The sequence below is a fragment of the Hemibagrus wyckioides genome, linkage group LG17 (genome assembly GCF_019097595.1).
Source record: "Hemibagrus wyckioides isolate EC202008001 linkage group LG17, SWU_Hwy_1.0, whole genome shotgun sequence".
Lineage (NCBI taxonomy): Eukaryota > Metazoa > Chordata > Actinopteri > Siluriformes > Bagridae > Hemibagrus > Hemibagrus wyckioides.
Window position 1 is genome coordinate 25,068,140 of NC_080726.1, and position 18,665 is coordinate 25,086,804.

Here is an 18,665-nt window from a genome sequence, read left to right on the forward strand (position 1 = left end):
GTTCAGAAACAAACAAAAATGTTTGGGAATTATTTTTATTTCTTTACAAATTTTACACTCTCGGTGATTCCATCCTACACTCTGGTGTTCTGATACACGTTTTCAAAAAGCCTTGTGATTATACAAAACCAACAGAACAAATGGAACTAAATAAAAACATTGAACCCAAGAGAAATAAACAGCACGAGCTGAACAGTAAACAGGTGGAGAACACTGCGGTTAAGCCAGCCGCCCTTTCTGAAAGCACGGTTAAACTAGCCGCACGTATATTGAAGGGGCGCGGCTTTTAGATACTTAGCGGTAACAGCGATGAAAAGAGAAACGTGAGCGTGCGCGAGCTCCTACACCACAGAAGAATAAATTAATATAAACTGTATTTTTAAGAAATGCGCGACAAAACAAATACAAAACAATTCATAGTATTTATGAGAATGGAGGCTTAACGTTTTAATAATCCATTACATTTAAAAAAAAAAGGAGTTTATAATGAAAATATAAAATGGAATGAGCCAAATAAGTTATACTGTCATTTTAAAAAATCCATTATTAAATAGATCGTTCCTGTTGTTAGTTGATAAAACCATCTCAGGTCACTTCAGCAGGACCTACACTATGATCACAGTAAAGATCATATAATTTTACTCTAGATTTTGTTTTTAATTTCCCTTCAAAATCACCATCTCTACCAATATAATTGCTCCAGGACACACTTTTTAATCCATTATAAAATAGACAATTCAAAGATCTCAGGTCACTTCAGCAGGACCTACTCTATGATCACAGTAAAGATCATACAATTTTACTGTGGAATTAAATTAGATAGATTAGATAATTGTTCATAAAATTCACAAGATCATACAATGTAATCAAAGCATTTTAATTCTTAAAAATGCTCACAATAAAAACTGATAAATTTTTCTCCATTATTTTTCTATCTATCTATCTATCTATCCATCCATCCATCCATCCATCCATCCATCCATCCATCCATCCATCCATCCTTCACCCCTCACCTTTCATGAATAGGTCATTTACAGCTCATGGCTGTTGGAACCAATCAGATCTCACTTAGCACCAACTCAGAATATACTAACTCATGCTATCTTCTCCCTGACAGGTCCAGTGTTACAAGCGTTGCATCATTTGAACGTTTTTTGTTTTCCTCTTCTGGTCATCACAAGAATCTCAACACCTTTGCTTTGTGGTCTGAAAGGCACATAGCTACACAGTGTGTCAGACGGGCCATATATTACCAGAGAATTCATAACCATGGATCAACAATGTGACAGGGTCAGGACAATGTTGGACAAGTGCTGTGGAAACTAACTGAAAACACTGAAAACTAATAAATGTATTAATCTTAATTGTTTTATTTGATACAAAAATACATGATTAGTAACCTTATAAAAACAATGCAGCATTTTTGAAACACTGCATCAAAACACTCTTCCTTAGGTGCCAATACAATACAGAAACAATTTCAACATATATTAGTCTATTTACCTTTAATGGCATTGTGGTTAAATGTAACTGCATAAACTGAGCAGAGCTCTCTTGTTGTCCCTCTTATTATCTTATCTTATTTTCTGTTATCTCAGAATGTTATGCACCTTAACACTCCGGATTGCACAGAGCATGTTAAAAACACTCAGTTTTTGCACTGACTCTTAAATCTTATTACCTTCATTACCTTTAGATTTTTAGTATTAGTACTTATTGCATGCATTTTAACTATGTTTGTGCATACTGCTGGAAGTTGTAAATTTCCCAAAACACACAGCAAAAGTGGTGAAGAAATGGTTATCAGACAAAAACATTAACGTTTTGCAGTGGCCCAGCCAGAGTCCTGACTTAAATCCAATTGAGAATCTGTGGAGGGAGCTAAAGATCAGGGTGATGGCAAGGAGACCCTCCAACCTGAAAGATTTGGAGCTCATCGCTAAAGATGAATGGGCAAAAATACCAGTGGAGACATGCAAAAAGCTGGTCAGCAATTATAGGAAGCGTTTGATTGCTGTAATAGCCAATAAAGGCTTTTCTATTGATTATTGAGAAGGGTATGAATAATTTTGGACATGCCACTTTTTGTTCAAATGTAAATAAAAGATGAGTAATAATTTTTTCCACAATGATGCCTCTTGTACATCGTCTTATTATCTTCTGGGAGACGCCTGTGTCATTTCTAATCAAGAAAAAACTTGCTGGTTGAATAAAAGTAACTAAGTCAGAATTTGCCAGGGGTATGAATAATTTCAGGCTTGACTGTGTATATATATATACACACTATATTGCCAAAAGTATTCGCTCACCCATCCAAATAATCAGAATCAGGTGCACCAACCACATGGCCACAGGTGTATAAAATCAAGCACCTAGGCATGCAGACTGTTTTTACAAACATTTGTGAAAGAATGGGTCGCTCTCAGGAGCTCAGTGAATTCCAGCGTGGAACTGTGATAGGATGCCACCTGTGCAACAAATCCAGTCGTGAAATTTCCTCGCTCCTAAATATTCCAGTCAACTGTCAGCTGTATTATAAGAACGTGGAAGTGTTTGGGAACGACAGCAACTCAGCCACGAAGTGGTAGGCCACGTAAACTGACGGAGCGGGGTCAGCGGATGCTGAGGCGCATAGTGCGAAGAGGTCGCCAACTTTCTGCAGAGTCAATCGCTACAGACCTCCAAACTTCATGTGGTCTTCAGATTAGCTCAAGAACAGTGTGCAGAGAGCTTCATGGAATGGGGTTCCATGGCCGAGCAGCTGCATCCAAGCCATACATCACCAAGTGCAATGCAAAGCGTCGGATGCAGTGGTGTAAAGCACGCCGCCACTGGACTCTAGAGCAGTGGAGACGCGTTCTCTGGAGTGACGAATCGCGCTTCTCCATCTGGCAATCTGATGGACGAGTCTGGGTTTGGCGGTTGCCAGGAGAACGGTACTTGTCTGACTGCATTGTGCCAAGTGTAAAGTTTGGTGGAGGGGGGATTATGGTGTGGGGTTGTTTTTCAGGAGCTGGGCTTGGCCCCTTAGTTCCAGTGAAAGGAACTCTGAATGCTTCAGCATACCAAGACATTTTGGACAATTCCATGCTCCCAACTTTGTGGGAACAGTTTGGAGCTGGCCCCTTCCTCTTCCAACATGACTGTGCACCAGTGACCAAAGCAAGGTCCATAAAGACATGGATGACAGAGTCTGGTGTGGATGAACTTGACTGGCCTGCACAGAGTCCGGACCTCAACCCGATAGAACACCTTTGGGATGAATTAGAGCGGAGACTGAGAGCCAGGCCTTCTCGTCCAACATCAGTGTGTGACCTCACAAATGCGCTTCTGGAAGAATGGTCAAAAATTCCCATAAACACACTCCTAAACCTTGTGGACAGCCTTCCCAGAAGAGTTGAAGCTGTTATAGCTGCAAAGGGTGGACCGACGTCATATTGAACCCTATGGATTAGGAATGGGATGTCACTTAAGTTCATATGTGAGTCAAGGCAGGTGAGAGAATACTTTTGGCAATATAGTGTATATCTGCCTGTTTGCTGTGCCTGTGACATAAAATAGAAATTTCACAGTAAAATTGTATGATCTTTATTCTGATCATAGAGTAGGTCCTGCTGAAGTGATCTGATGGGTATTAATGAACTAACAATTTGAAATATCTAGTTTATAATGGATTAAAAAGTGCCATTTGGTGCAATTATATTAGCAGATATGGTGACTGAAGAAAAATTATTAAAAAAATTCACCTTGAATAAACTGCGTTCTAGATATATTATAATACAGACAGTGACTTTTGAAGATGAATATCTTCGTAATTCTACAGTTAAATAAATTTCTCCTTTTCTGGCTTAATAAAATTTTGTATTAAATCTTATTTTCCCCATAATTAAAACGAGAAGGTTTATAAAAAATTGTCTTTCATCGCTATTACCGCTAAGTATCTAAAAGCCGCGTCCCTTCAATATACGTGCGGCTAGTTTAACCGTGCTTTCAGAAAGAGCGGCTGGCGTAACCGCAGTGAGAACACGGAGCTCGCGCTGGACACCTCAAATGAAAAGAATAAATATCCACACAGAACCTTCCTCCTGTCTACTAAAACTTAGTATTTTTAGCCTAACTGTGAATAGATTAGTTTAAACATGATGCAAAATAGCAGCAGTTTTCTGCAGTTTTTTTTTAAATTCACATGCATGAAAAACAACAAAGCTGGCTCTGTTTTGGACGAGAGCAGTCACGTGACCAGGACTACTGCGGAAGCCTCCCCCCTTTTTTTGGTCCCGGAATGCGACTCACACACCACACACACACCCACACACACACACACACACACACACACACCCACACCACACCACACACACACACACACACAAGCAAGCAGGCAGAGGAAGCCTATTACAGCGAGAGATAGAAGGCACTGAGATTAGAAATAAAAAGGAAAGTGTATTACACACACACACACACACACACACACACACGAGGGGGCAGACAGACATAGAGAGACAGACAGGCAGATAGACAGACAGTGTGTGCGTGTGTGAGAGACGGAGAGAGCGTGCGCGCGCGCGCGTGTGTGTGTGTGTGTGTGTGTGAGAGAGAGAGGGAGGAGACTTCCAGCCACATGATGTGATTAAGGAAAATCTCGCAGTTTGTTTATTAAACGACAGAAAAACAGGCGAGAGGGGTTAACTGTGTGTGTGTGTGGTGTTATTGGGTCAGTTGGGATCAGGAAGCTCTTCCTCAGTGTGTGAAGCGGTGAGTACTTTATTCAGCTTGTTGCTTGTTTTTTTGTCCGTTATGTTGAGAGCTGAGGCGAAACTGCGCAACTTCACAACTCCATTCATTTAGTGCTGAACTGAGGACGTGTGTGTGTGTGTGTGTGTGTGTGTGTTGGTCGGTCGGTGAGTAATAAAGTAATAAAGTAACAAAGTTTGTCTGACAGAATGACAGCGAGGCTGTTAGAGATGAGTAGACTCCGGTTTAGACTGACCAGTAAATCCAGTTTCTCCACTTCAGTGTGTGGAAAGTCCTCCAGTCCCCTCCGAAAGTATTGGAACAGCGAGTTGCTATAAACTGAAGTAAAAGATGTACATGCCAGTGCTTGTGCAGTAACTGATTAATTGTCCTTTCTTTTCTCCCATTGTCAGCTCTCTGATCTTCATGTTGGTTTATAGCATTTTTAACGTGTGTGTGTGTAAGAAAACAAGATTATAAAGCTGAATTCAGTCCTATAGAAAAATGTGATGCTGATCTGTCTCTCAAATGAACACTGTCAGTGTTTTATCCTGTCTTTCTTCTTGTCTGTTTCTGTACCCTTTCCCTTTACCCTTTACAATATTCCCCCTACCCTTTTGCTTTACCCTGTCTGATTATTACAACCCTTTACCCCTTACCATAACCCCATCACTCTATCCTAACCCTTAACCCTTTACTGAAGAGGAGCGCTGTCATTACTCAGTGGGAGAAGTGACTTCCTTTCATGTGATGTTAAATGAGTTGCTAAAACGTGTATGTTGCACAAGCTGGTGTTTGTACACTTTTCCTCCAGCTTGTGTTTGTTCGATTGTCACAATGATGGCCTGCATGGGGTAAGATGCAGATTTCAGACCTTGCTTAAAGTGACCGGAAGCTCACTATTTCTCACACAAACAGTTTGTGAATTTTTAACATTTAATATTTATATAATGCTTTAATGTGAACGTTTTTGTGTACAATTTGTTCTTACAGCATTTTAAAGTCATTTAAGAGTTGTACAGTGGGACCGATGTCTTGTGGGACTTTAACTGCTGAGGAAGTTTTCCTCAGCAGGAGCTGGACAGTTCGGTCATCAGTTTAGAATGAGCTGAAGGGGATCTTCATCTTCAGTTTGAAACTTTTTGTATGTGGTTTTCTCCTTATTTTCATGAATCTTTAAGTTTTAGATTGAGTTTTAGGTAAAAAAAAAACGTTTATATCATATTTAAATAGATTGGGAATTTGAGGAAAGAGTTTCTCAGTATTTGGTGACCATTCAGGACGATTTCCAACACCAGGTAAAATAATTTAGACTGAGATGATCGCAATGTACCACCTTCCTGAATTTAGGGTTCTGCCTACAAACAGGAACTTCACCCTTTCTCATCAAATCTCAGGATTATTACATGCCTTTATATATATATATATATATGTCAAGCCCGAAATTATTCATACCCCAGGCAAATTCTGTCTTAGTTACTTTTATTCAACCAGCAAGTTTTTTTTTTGACCGGAAATGACACAGGCTTCTCCCAAAAGATAATAAGACGATGTACAAGAGGCATCATTGTGGAAAAAAATATTTCTCAGCTTTTATTTACATTTGAACAAAAAGTGGCATGTCCAAAATTATTCATACCCTTTGCAAGCTGTCACAGTCTGTGGGAAAATCCAAAGTTCTATACCATTCCAAATAGTCCAAGCTGTTCTAAAGCATCCTAATTACCCTGATTCATTGGGAACAGCTGTTTTAATTAACTCAACAGGTGAAAAACAGAAGCTCTCTGCTGCTGGTTTGTGGACAGTCATGGCTAAGACAAAGGAGCTCACTGAGGACCTGCGGCTGCTCACAAATCAGGAAAGAGCTATAAGACCATATCTAAATGTTTTGAAGTTCCAGTGGCTAGAGTGCAAAGTATTATTAAAAAACAATAACAATAATAATAACGTTCCGCACTGTGAAAAATCTCAGAGGACGTGGTCGGAAGCCAAAAGTGACACCTGTGCTGGCCAGGAGGATAGTGAGAGAGGTAAAAAAGGATCACCATCAAGGCCATCCTGATGAATCTGGGCTCTGCTGGTGGCAACATCTCAAGGCAGACAGTCCAACGGACACTGCACACTGCTGGGTTCCACAGACGCAGACCAAGGAGGACACCACTTCTCCAGATAAGGCACACAAAAGCCCGCTTGGCCTTTGCAAATGCTCATCTGGGCAAAGAAGACAACTTCTGGTCTTCTGTTTTATGGTCAGATGAAACAAAAATTGAATTGTTTGGCCACAGTGATGTAGCCTTCATTTGGCATAAAAAAGAAGCCTTCACCCTAAGAACACCATCCCCACTGTCAAACGTGGTGGTGGGAACCTAATGTTTTGGGAGTGTTTTTCAGCCGGTGGATCAGGGAACCTAATCACAGTAAACGGCACCATGAAAAAGGAGCAATACATCAAAATTCTCAACAACATCAGGCAGTCTGCAGAGAAACTTGGCCTTGGGCACCAGTGGACATTTCAGCACGACAACGACCCAAAACACACAGCAAAAGTGGTGAAGAAATGGTTATCAGACAAAAACATTAACGTTTTGCAGTGGCCCAGCCAGAGTCCTGACTTAAATCCAATTGAGAATCTGTGGAGGGAGCTAAAGATCAGGGTGATGGCAAGGAGACCCTCCAACCTGAAAGATTTGGAGCTCATCGCTAAAGATGAATGGGCAAAAATACCAGTGGAGACATGCAAAAAGCTGGTCAGCAATTATAGGAAGCGTTTGATTGCTGTAATAGCCAATAAAGGCTTTTCTATTGATTATTGAGAAGGGTATGAATAATTTTGGACATGCCACTTTTTGTTCAAATGTAAATAAAAGATGAGTAATAATTTTTTCCACAATGATGCCTCTTGTACATCGTCTTATTATCTTCTGGGAGACGCCTGTGTCATTTCTAATCAAGAAAAAACTTGCTGGTTGAATAAAAGTAACTAAGTCAGAATTTGCCAGGGGTATGAATAATTTCAGGCTTGACTGTGTGTGTGTGTATACACTCTATTGCCAAAAGTATTCGCTCACCTGCCTTGACTCGCATATGAACTTAAGTGACATCCCATTCCTAATCCATAGGGTTCAATATGACGTCGGTCCACCCTTTGCAGCTATAACAGCTTCAACTCTTCTGGGAAGGCTGTCCACAAGGTTTAGGAGTGTGTTTATGGGAATTTTTGACCATTCTTCCAGAAGCGCATTTGTGAGGTCACACACTGATGTTGGACGAGAAGGCCTGGCTCTCAGTCTCTGCTCTAATTCATCCCAAAGGTGTTCTATCGGGTTGAGGTCAGGACTCTGTGCAGGCCAGTCAAGTTCCTCCACACCAGACTCTGTCATCCATGTCTTTATGGACCTTGCTTTGGTCACTGGTGCACAGTCATGTTGGAAGAGGAAGGGGCCAGCTCCAAACTGTTCCCACAAAGTTGGGAGCATGGAATTGTCCAAAATGTCTTGGTATGCTGAAGCATTCAGAGTTCCTTTCACTGGAACTAAGGGGCCAAGCCCAGATCCTGAAAAACAACCCCACACCATAATCCCCCCTCCACCAAACTTTACACTTGGCACAATGCAGTCAGACAAGTACCGTTCTCCTGGCAACCGCCAAACCCAGACTCGTCCATCAGATTGCCAGATGGAGAAGCGCGATTCGTCACTCCAGAGAACGCGTCTCCACTGCTCTAGAGTCCAGTGGCGGCGTGCTTTACACCACTGCATCCGACGCTTTGCATTGCACTTGGTGATGTATGGCTTGGATGCAGCTGCTCGGCCATGGAAACCCATTCCATGAAGCTCTCTGCGCACTGTTCTTGAGCTAATCTGAAGGCCACATGAAGTTTGGAGGTCTGTAGCGATTGACTCTGCAGAAAGTTGGCGACCTCTTCGCACTATGCGCCTCAGCATCCGCTGACCCCGCTCCGTCAGTTTACGTGGCCTACCACTTCGTGGCTGAGTTGCTGTCGTTCCCAAACACTTCCACGTTCTTATAATACAGCTGACAGTTGACTGTGGAATATTTAGGAGCGAGGAAATTTCACGACTGGATTTGTTGCACAGGTGGCATCCTATCACAGTTCCACGCTGGAATTCACTGAGCTCCTGAGAGCGACCCATTCTTTCACAAATGTTTGTAAAAACAGTCTGCATGCCTAGGTGCTTGATTTTATACACCTGTGGCCATGGAAGTGATTGGAACACCTGATTCTGATTATTTGGATGGGTGAGAGAATACTTCTGGCAATATAGTGTGTGTGTGTGTGTGTGTGTGTGTATATATATATATATATATATATATATATATATATATACACACACACATCACAGTGTCATTGTCTCTTTTTTAGTCGTGTGTTTTATCATTTGTGGTCATTTCTGTTACTTGCTGTTTGTAAGCGTAGAAGATTCTGAATGATTCAGATCACAGTAGCCACAAAGACCTGAAGGAAATATTTCAGTCTTCATTTGAAACAAGTTAATAAACTTCTGGTTTGGAGAGATGGATTTTCTACATTGATTTCTGTTAATATGTTCCTGCTCTGGTTTTCCTTCAAATGAAAAGATAAGGTAAGAGTATCTCTTATTTTTGTACAATATTGTTTGTAGTGTCCATCAGGGTATTTATAGAGCAGGAAGGATGCAGGTCTCGTGTGTGTGTGTGTGTGTGAGAGAGTTTCTGAGTGTTTCTAAGTCACAGGTCCAGATGAGTGAGTGGAGATGATGTTTATGTTTATTATGTTTATAGATTAGATCCAATTTTCCATTGACTGTGTAGCTGTCTGTGTGTGAGTGTTGGGACATGTGAGTGTGTGTATGTCTGTGTCGTGTGCGTCTGTATGTGTGTCCGGAAGTGAGTGTGTGTGTCTGTGCGTGCACATGTGTCCATATGTGAGTGTGTGCATGTGTGTGTGTGTGTGTGTGTGAGTGTGTGTGAGTGTGTGTGAGTGTGTGTGAGTGTGTGTGAGTGTGTGTGTGTGTGTGTGTGTGTGTGTGTGTGTGTGTGAGTGTGTGTGTGTGTGTGTGTGTGTCTGTATGTGAGTGTGTGTGTGTCTGTGTGTGTGTGTGTGTGTGTGTGTGTCTGTATGTGAGTGTGGGCATGTGTGTGTGTGTGTGTGTGTGTGAGTGTGTGTGTGTGTGTGTCTGTATGTGAGTGTGTGTGTGTGTGTGTCTGTGTGTGTGTGTGTGTGTGTGTGTCTGTATGTGAGTGTGGGCATGTGTGTGTGTGTGTGTGTGTGAGTGTGTGTGTGTGTGTCTGTATGTGAGTGTGTGTGTGTCTGTGTGTGTGTGTGTGTGTCTGTATGTGAGTGTGGGCATGTGTGTGTGTGTGTGTGTGTGTGTGTGTGTGTCCATATGTGAGTGTGTGCATGTCTGTATCTGTGTGTGTGTGTGTGTCTGTATGTGAGTGTGGGCATGTCTTTGTGTGTGTGTGTGTGAGAGAGTGTGTTGGTGCGTGTGTGTGTCTGACTCTGTGTGATTGTGTGTGCATATGAGCATAAACCCCAGCACACACTGACATGACTATATCAGATGCTGCACTTGTTTGTTTTCCAGTCAGTGTTCTCTCCTTTGTCAGAACACCCCAGGCTTTCTGCTTGTAATGCCTCTTTATTCACAGTTGTGTGTTCTAAAGTCTTGTTTTTAGGGTTCCACACAAAAACCAGTGTATGAAAATCCTGCATTTGTGTTAGTAGGAAAAGCAATACTGAACATGAGACTGGTCAGTATTCAGTGTGTGTGATCTGTCATTTATCTCCTCAGGAAGTTTACTGTATTAGAATCTAGCAGTACATTTTAATAAGTGAGAACGTTTAGAGACAAACTGCTTTATTGAGCATGAATCAGGACTACACCACGTGCTTTAACACACACTCAGCAGAAATGTTGTCATTTCTTCGGGATCTACAGTTCAGGTCATTTCATTTACTAAAAGCTCTCAGAAAAGGGAAACTCCAGCTTTCATCTGATTGGCTGAAAATCATTACCCATTGCCGTGTTTAATGATGTATTCTACAGATATGTTTTTGCTTCCTGTAACTTTTTAGTTAGGTTTTTTATTATTTAAGATCTAGTGATCTCATGTAGCACAAAATGACTGTGTGTATTCAGTCTGAATGGTAATACTACTCTACCCTGTTAGAATAATTGAAGAAGCTCTGAACAGTGAGAGACATAATCCTGTGAGAACTGATCAAACTTGGTTGTCACCATGATGAAGCTTTTTTCCTCCTCCATATTATATTAAATAATCTGTTGTGTTTTCTTTGGAGAGGAAATGAAGGAAAACTGCAGAAGTAGTGTGTAGTCATCAGGATTTTTGGAATTTCCGTGTGTGTGTGTGTGTAAGGTTTGGAAAATTCAGTTAGTTTTAGGGGTAGGATTAGCATTATGGCTAGGATTTCAGGATAGGCTTAATATTAAGGTTTCTGTTCTCTTGAAATATAGATGCTTTATCTCCGTAAACAATGCTCAGAAGTTAATAATTTCTCCCTATACACTCTGAGCCTGTGTATGTGTATAAAGATGTACTGAGCAAGAGGCGGCAGGACAGACAAATCTTATACTTTCCCCTGGTATACCTCAAACCAGTGACTAATTTTGGCCACTATCTGGTATTTGTGTGTTTAATGATTACACTCACTCGACTCACTCGAGTCTAAAGTTAGAGTTACACAGTTTGGAAGCTTGTGTGTGACACACGATACATTTTTAATGCAATTGGAAATGACTAGCTAATGACCAATCATCTAAAATAAACACCATTTTAAATGAATTGCCAGTTCCTACCAAAGTGCATCAGGTCTATCAGGGTCATTAAACAGTGAATCAGTAAATTAATTATTAGGGTTTAAGGCCTTCCAAAAACCAGCAAGGATCTCTGACACAACTGATATTTAAGCCTTGTATTTAAGTTTCTCTTACTCAAAAGTTTCCCCACTGACCAGTCCTCATTACTGCAGTATGTATTGGGCAGAATTGCAGTGTAGTGCAAAGCATTTTAGACTGACTTGATATTTTGACCTTCTGTAGCTGAGTAAGCAAAATAAAATCCATTAGTTGCATAGCTAAAGACAGACTTTAGCCTGAAAACATCCTGTTTCTCTGGTCTTTGCCTTAAAGTGTGTGCGCATTACATTTATTAGTGAAAAACACTGAATGTGGTTAAATTGGTCATGAATTTTTCTCCACCTGACATGCTGGTTCCTAATACAGTGATTAGTCTTCCCAGTTTGAGTTTGAGTAAAAAAAAAAAAAAAATATATATATATATATATATTTTTTTTACAACCTTTTGATTATATTATTTTCAGCCACATGAACATATGACACACACGTGATCCTGCAGCCGTCTGCGGTTGTAGATGAGATGGAAAAAAGAAAGTATTTACAGCGGTGGAAATTTCAACCCAGGCTTATCAAAGCTAATGTCTTATTCAGTTATTGTATTATTTGCTGGTTTCACTGGTCCCTTGAATCGAATGGGATCCCAGAAATGTTTATAAATAATGTAAACTTGGACCCTGTGTTTTCTGTTAGAGGAAGATTTAGTTATAGAAAGCTGTAATAATTCTGCATAATAACATTTACATTATTTATTTGACACCAGCGTACTGGTCTGTGGAATTGCTTTTACAGCTAAAGCAGTCTGTGGAACAAATAGTTTGAGAAGTTTTGTTGTGGATGACGCTCATGTTTGACTGTCTGTTTACAGTTGAGAAAAAGAAGACATCAGCAGGTTCCTAGAGAGCCTTGCTCCATCAACCCTGCAGGCTGAAGCTCGTTTAACGCCAGATGTAGCACCACAGCTGCTTTGCAACACCTTTCAGTTCACTTCACATGAAAGCATGATTTATTTCTGCAATTTCACACCATGACTGGTGCGTCTCAACACTCTAGTGTAGTCTTTTTCTCAACTTTAAACAGACAGTACTCTGAAGAATGCGAGCATTTACAGTAAAGTGCAGTCACTCTGTGGGTTTTGAGATCTGTGGTTGGTTTGTCCAGGCCCCATTGCCAGAGTCTGCTAGACACTCAGTGTACGCATGTGCAGACACACAGATCCTGAAGCACAGACAGGAGCGCATGTCAACCGTCTACTAGAAGTTTATACACGAAAGAGTGAACAGTATTTGCACAGTGGACAGGACTTTCATCCTTTATCCTGCCCTCTGAATTATATTTATAAATTTCCCCAGTCAGCAAGAGGCACATTTTTCTTATAAGATAATTCTGATGTAGCAGTGTCTCATTTTTTGGGCTGAATATTGTCACCTACTGTATTCTACAATGGCTTTGAGTTTTTTGCGACCTAAACATTGAGCAGCTCCAAGAACTCTTGTGCTTTGTGTCTTATGGGTAATACCCCTGTGTACAAGGCACTGTTTATGACTAAATTAAGGTGTTGGACTACTGATCAGAAGGTTGTGAGTTTGAATCCCAGCTCCACCAAGCTGCCACTGCTGGGCCCCTGAGCAAGGCCCTTAACCCTGAATTGCTCAGTTGAATAAAATGAGATAAAATGTAAGTCTCTCTGGATAAGGGTGTCTGTCGGATGCCAGAAATGTGAATTGATGATCTGAATACAAAATGGCTCTGTATACAGACATGTTGGCTTTGAACAGAGGAAATGCTGTTGTGTAAAACTGTGGTGCTGTGGATTAGTTATTAGTATAGTCCAGGCTGTAAAGAGAACATGCAGCAGGTTTCCTGGTTTAAAAAAAAAAAGAAGCTTTTCACACCCTAGCTGATTGGTTCTTGGTTGATGGAGTACATAGTTCATGTTTCTGCACGCCTCAGTTTTTAGTGATTGCAGTCAGGTAAGGTTTTAAGTTGAGGTTCTTTTGGTGTTATCTAAAAACTGTGGCTTTTGCATAACTTCCCCTAGGTTTCAGGATGTGCAAAAGCTTCTGTTTGCTTACTAGAACTTAAGTTTCCATCACCAACCGGCATGCAAAGTGTTAGGCAAGAGTTAAGAAATGTGGTCAAGATGCCTTTAAAAATAATGAATAGAAACATTTTCTACATAAAATAAAACATAGATAGAGTGCAACAGCACTTCATCATACACAGTCAATATCTGGTGTGATGAGCCGTGGTTTTTACATCACACTACATCAGGAGTCTCGCCTTCATGTGTTGTTTTATATGGGAAATGGCATGTGAGTTCTTCTGAGTCTCTTTGGAGAATCTGACGCTTCTTTTGGAGATTTTGTCCATGACACTTGCTTTTTTTTTTTTTTTTTTTTTTTTGCAGTTGACTGTCAGCACTCATTTTTTGTCTAAAAAGTAGTATGTTGCGTGATCTGTTATTGGTGACTGACATACAAACATTTTCTGTTACATTTCATGAAGTTAAATGACCCAATAATGTAGAAGTCATAAAATAAACATCTAAAACAAAATTAGTATTACAAACATTGACAGTGCCTAAGACTTTTACACTGTGTTGCTTGTCACTGCACACAATCTTCATTAGGTCTTCAAAAGCTGGGAGTCTTCATGGTTCCTGATGTTTGTGCTGATTTACACATGGCTTTGCTCAGCTCCATTGTATAATGTGTTCATATGCCGGAGGTGCAGTGTGTTTGTATTGTATTAGTATTGTGTTATTAGTAGTAATTAATGGGAATTAATGGGATCGTGGAGATGACATTTTATTAAGTCCTCTTTTGAAGTACTTCTCTCTCTCTCTCTCTCTCTCTCTCTCTCACATGCGCTTCTTACAGGTCCAGTTCCTTAATTTTAAGAATGAGGAACTTTTTGTAAACCAGTGAGAGGTCGAGAGGGAGATAAATGAGCTGTGGTGTTTCTCGGATTGTTATACACAGCGATCAGCAGAAAGGGTGTTGTATGTGCAGTTTTGCTCTACAACACGTCATTTAGTCACACATCCATACACGCAGGGGAAAATATGATGCTCTGATCTATCTTTAGAACGACAATTAATTTACGATTTTCTGCACTTCACATTGTCTGCTGTTACAGGCCAATGATGGATATTTGTTACCTTTTTTTGTTTTTGATGGTTTGGTCCTTTTTGAAGTAATATTTAGAAAATGTTGCAGTATTCCGGTAGGTTTGATGAACCCGTCTCTTACAGGCCACTAACAGTTCACCAGTACATGCTAATATGAATGTGTGTGTATTTGTATTTGTATGAGTGAATGTTGTTTTACTTCCCACACACTGCATGTCAAACGACCTCACTTCCTCTGAGAAGAGGAAGAACCCTGAACTGAAAAATCAACCTGATACCATATGATCAGGCCAGAAGAGCTATAGAAAGTCACATCAGGTACAGTTTTGTTGTTTGTATGTTTATCTGTACAGCATGTTGGACCTCTCGAAGAAGCTGTTGGTGTTTTTGGGCTGTTGTCATGATAGATAGATAGACAGACAGACAGACAGACAGACAGACAGACAGATTGCACAACACCAGGTTTGCATGATACTTTAAAAGCTTCTGGATAAAACAGAGCTTCAGGCAGAGCTTAAGCTCATAAGTTCAGTTCATTGACTTTTGCTTTTTATTAAAAGTGGACAGTGGTGCTGGAAAATTGGTTGCACATATGTTAGCACAGAACAGATGGTTGGCATTGTGAAAATATATTTTGAAAGGCAGTGGTGTAAAGTAACGAAGTAAAATTACTTCGTTACAGTACTTAATATTTTTTGAGAGTTTTTGTACTTTACTTGAGTTTTAATATTTCTGTCAACTTTTACTTCACTACTGTTTTGAAACAAATTCCATACTTTTACTCCGATACATTTTCTGGTCGGCATTTTCGTTACTTACTACAAAAAAACCTGCGACCAAGTTTGCGGTAAAGGAAGTTTGTGGTCAGTGATGACTTTAGGCCATGTCCACACGGAGCTGGGGATTTTTAAAAACAGAGATTTTTCAACTTTTTTTAAAAATTCTGTCCACACGACCTACGTGTTAAAAATATCTTTGTCCACATGAAAACACAAAACGCCCTGTTAAGTGCTGTCAGGAGCCTAGCCAATCAGAAGCCCTGTTAAGTGCTGTCAGGAGCCTAGCCAATCAGAAGCCCTGTTAAGTGCTGTCAGGAGCATGTCTAGCCAATCAGAAGCCCTGTTAAGTGCTTCTGATTGGCGTCAACAATGGTGCATCGCGTGAAAGCGATGCCCTTGACATTCGAAAATTCGAAAAAGTCGGACCGGGTCTCGTCCAAAACCGCCATCGCTGTGTGTGTTGTGGAGTTCTGTATGCAGCAGCAGTGAGCTCCGTATTACATTCCGACCCTCTGTTCATGACCGTAATGTGTGAGTAACTGTGCGTGTGTGTGCACGCATGTAAAAGTCCAGTAAACAACGTCACAGTCAGTAGTTTATGTAAGTCTGCTATTGCACAAAATATCTTCAGAAACAAAGCTGACGTCAAATCAAGGAGACCGGCGCACAGACAATGATGTCAATTCGTCAGAATCTCCGTTTCCCCTGTCCACACAACACCACTGAAAACGGAGAGTTCTGGAAAATCTTCACTTTGGAAGGAGTTTTCCAAAAGCTTCGTTTTCAACGACCTCAAACTGCATTAGCATGTGGACGAAAGGTCAAAACACGGAGAAAAATCTCCCTTCTTAAAAATCCCCGGGTTCGAGTGGACATGGCCTTAGTTACAAGCTCACATGTATGGAGACACTGATACTGTACACTTCATTACAATACAGTTCTAAAGGTCTCTTCTTTCTTTCATGCAAGTCTTATTTTTTGGTGGTGCACTTATTGAGAAGTTTAAGAAAGAAAGCAATACAGAATAAAATTCATAATTCTCCAAATTTTTACAGTCTTTTTTTATTAATTTACTACTACTTTTACTTTCCATACTTGAATACATTCATGAAAATACTATATACTTTTGATACTTAAGTACAGTTTATTTCAGATACTTTAAGACTTTTACTCAAGTAGAATTATAATGGTTGACTAACTTTTACTCGAGTCATTTTCTAACAAAATACCTGTACTTTTACTCAAGTATGGCTTTTGGGTACTTTATACAACACTGTTGAAAAGTTTGTTAAATGAATAAAGACATGAATGAATATGGAGATAGAAATCTCACTTATGTGAGTGAGCTGACTGTCATCTTACGGCTGTTCAGCTGTTTGGGATGCTACTGGATTGGAGGTGTTTACAAATTCACATATTCATGTATTTCATACTTCATGGTTTTTCAAATGAGAGTAAAGATACTGAGAATTTCCTCCACTTTAGTCCAGTTTCTTAGACATTAGCATAAAGTTATTTATTAAAGTAATCTTTCCTTGTGTGTGTAAACGTTTTTCCTGGACCTCTGCATGTTTTTTTTCTTCTGAAATGGCCTTTCTGTTCTGGACTCATTGGTAAACATTGTTTGTTAGTTCTTCACACATCTTACCCACATCCTGGAGAGTGTTCTGCATTTTCAGTACAATGCTGACATTAGAGCTCAGACTGTCCCTGATTAAACCTGCTACTGAGTTAACACGTCCTGCTTGACATCTTTTTATTTATTCAGTATAGGAAAAGATGTTTGAATGATGGATTCTTATGTAGCTTTCTGTTATACTCATGAAAAAGTATGAAGAAATTACTTAAATAATAATAAATATCTTACACCTGTATTGTGGAGTAAAATATGTTCTTAGAAATTGATTTGTGAGGTATTTACATATCTCCTCGAGTGTGTAATGTAATCTATGTGTGTAATGTAATTAGTCTGCCACGATTGAAGGAAGTGCCTTAATCCACTTAGGACTTTTTGTACTTTCTGTTTTATAAAGTTCTGGTGTCTGGGTTTTCTTTGATTCTGTCTGAGAGACTGGTGTTAGTGACCATGTTTAAAGGTGTAGACCAAGTCTACTGTCTAGGCTGTGTGTCAGTCCTCTGTTCTTCAAGGAAGTTGTCAGGTTTCCTTAAAGCTCTCTGATGATAAAATCACATACTTCAAGATTAAATTCTTTGGCTACAGAAATGGAAGCATGTTGTGAAGTGCCTTCATTGAGCTGAGTGTACAGAAAGACTGGGAGAGACTAAGAACCTTCCTGCTTTCTTCTCCTCTCACACATCGAGGTTAGAAGAAGTCACTCAGACATTACAGCACAGTGAAATTCTTTCTCTGCGTATCCCAGCTTTGGAAGTTGGGGTCAGAGCACAGGGTCAGCCATGATGCAGTGCCTCTGAAGCAGAGAGAGTTAAGGGCCTTGATCATAGGCCCAGCAGTGGAAGCTTAGTAGTGCTGAGGCTCGAACCCCGGCAATCAATTCAATTCAATTCAATTCAATTCAATTCAATTCAATTCATGGTAATACAGTGGTTAGAGTCAGATGTGTGGAGGTGTGTGTGGTTTGGGAGAAAACCTGACTTCAGTGGTCAAGACATCTGTGTGTGTGTGTTTTCTTCCTGTTGTGGCAAGCTAACACAGTTTTACTCATCAAAGAAAACAGCTTTTTACATTTACTGAATTTTCCAGAAAACCAGTCGCTCCAGAGTAAGACACACATCTAACATTATCTGATTAAACAGAAGATTAATGCACACATGCCTCATTAATGCACCCGTCACCTACAGTTTACATTTTACATAATAACTTTACTGTGACTAAAATGATTCATGCATTGAATTAATAATATAATTATTTTATTATTTTTATTAAAGTCTGCCGATGGCATGATCTCTAAAGCACGATGGTTTAAACTCTTTTTGTTGAAATGTCTGACTTGAAGGCGACTTTTGCCATGTATTTTATTGCTCGTATCCTGAAAGATATGTTGAAGGGAAGCAAGGAAAGGAAATTAGGAAGTCCAGTTTCAGAAATGAGAAACGCCCCACAACATATATAAACTCTTAATTATAACCACCGGGAGGTGAAGTATGAACATCAGACACATTTTC

General features: G+C 40.0%; 1 protein-coding gene across 5 annotated transcripts in view; it reads left to right on the plus strand.

The window, feature by feature from the left end:
* The first annotated feature begins 4,363 nt into the window (after positions 1-4,363).
* LOC131367818 (arf-GAP with Rho-GAP domain, ANK repeat and PH domain-containing protein 1-like) overlaps positions 4,364-18,665 on the plus strand; it is a 73,732-nt gene continuing 59,430 nt past the window's right edge. For 3 of the 5 annotated variants that reach the window (XM_058413350.1, XM_058413351.1, XM_058413352.1), the window contains exon 1: positions 4,365-4,752. The gene's annotated coding sequence lies outside the window, so the exon portion shown is untranslated. Of the gene's footprint in view, positions 4,753-18,665 lie in introns of all 5 variants that reach the window. The other 2 variants (XM_058413353.1, XM_058413355.1) reach the window with 2 other exon arrangements.